Here is a 1399-nt window from a genome sequence, read left to right as displayed (position 1 = left end):
CCCCCCTCCTGGCCAGAGCCGAGGAGAGGCAGGGCTACCTGTGATAAAAGAGTAGGCTTGAAAGAGTTGTAATGAGAGCAGCCCTGAGTATTGCCACCTGGACAGACCACCTGAGAGCAGCAGCGCCTTCCACAACCCCTTCTCATAAGCCATGGCTGGACCTGAAGCCCAGGAATGCTCTGGGCCCATCAGCACAGGAAGAGTGACAGAGAGGGTGCAACCCCACTCATGGAGCCCAGAACCAACAGTCCAAAGGCAGGGAGAATAAAACCTCAGACACCATAGCAACAGCAACAGAGAGGCATTCTGCCTGTTCTCTCTCCTTCCTTAGCAAGCATACACAGGTGCACATACCACACATGTGCATTCACGTTCATGCATATGCACACACATCACATGCACACATGCTCATTCACACATGCACAGACACGACCTGGATTAGCCCTGTAATCCCTGGGAGTATTCACCCTGATCCTGATTATAGAACCAGCAGCATCTCCCACCCAAGAGTCCCTTGGCTGTGTCCCCCTCCCCAGACCCATAGTGCCCTCCGTACAGCTGTTCCTTTTTTTTTTTTTAAGAATTATTTTATTTGACTTTATTTGTTTTAATTTGACCAGAGACGGACAGAGTGAGAAAAAGAGAAAGTGAGAAAACAATCCATCAGGTATGGGACTCAACCCACGGTCAACCATGTGGAAGTCCAGCACCCTTAACCACCATGCCTCCTGCCAGCCCATAGCTGTTCCTAATTAGTGCCAATCTGTAACAGAAATGACCAGTGCTTTAACTCGTGCCTATACCACAATGCACCTGCTCTGACCCCTACATGCAACCTCGCAGCCAGCATTTCAGGCAAAAGCAAAGCCCCTGAGAGGAGAGTTTACAATAGCCAACTGGGCCAAGATCAGGGTCCTCCCCACAACTGATCCCAAGGGCAGGATCCTTGTGGGCAGCATCCTGGAAGGAGCAGTCTTTTCAGTGGTGCCTCCCAGACCATGATACTGCTTCCTGAGTGCCTGAGTATTCAGGCCCCTGTGCAAAGGCCCCTAAACACCCAGAAGGACACAGATCCCTGCATGGGCTGCACACGGGCTTGGGGCTACTCAGCTGGTCAGGAGCCATGATACTACTCTATGATCTAACTGGCCTGTTCTCTCCCTTGCTGCCCACATGTGACAAGGTACCAGAGCACCTTCATTCATTCCAGTGGACGCTGCTCTGTCTGATGTCAGGTCCTGACCTGGGGGCCAGCACTGATTCAGAGAACCCTCTTATTTAGAAAACTGTTTTTGTCCTTGACAATTACCAATGGAAGGACAGAAAAGAAAAAAAAAGAGGAGAAGAGAGGAGAGGAGAGGAGAGGAGAGGAGAGGAGAGGAGAGGAGAGGAGAGGAGA

The sequence above is a fragment of the Tupaia chinensis genome, unplaced genomic scaffold, assembly GCF_000334495.1.
Source record: "Tupaia chinensis unplaced genomic scaffold, TupChi_1.0 Scaffold000197_1, whole genome shotgun sequence".
Lineage (NCBI taxonomy): Eukaryota > Metazoa > Chordata > Mammalia > Scandentia > Tupaiidae > Tupaia > Tupaia belangeri.
The sequence above is the reverse complement of the archived record's forward strand: the minus strand, read 5'-3'. Positions refer to the sequence as shown.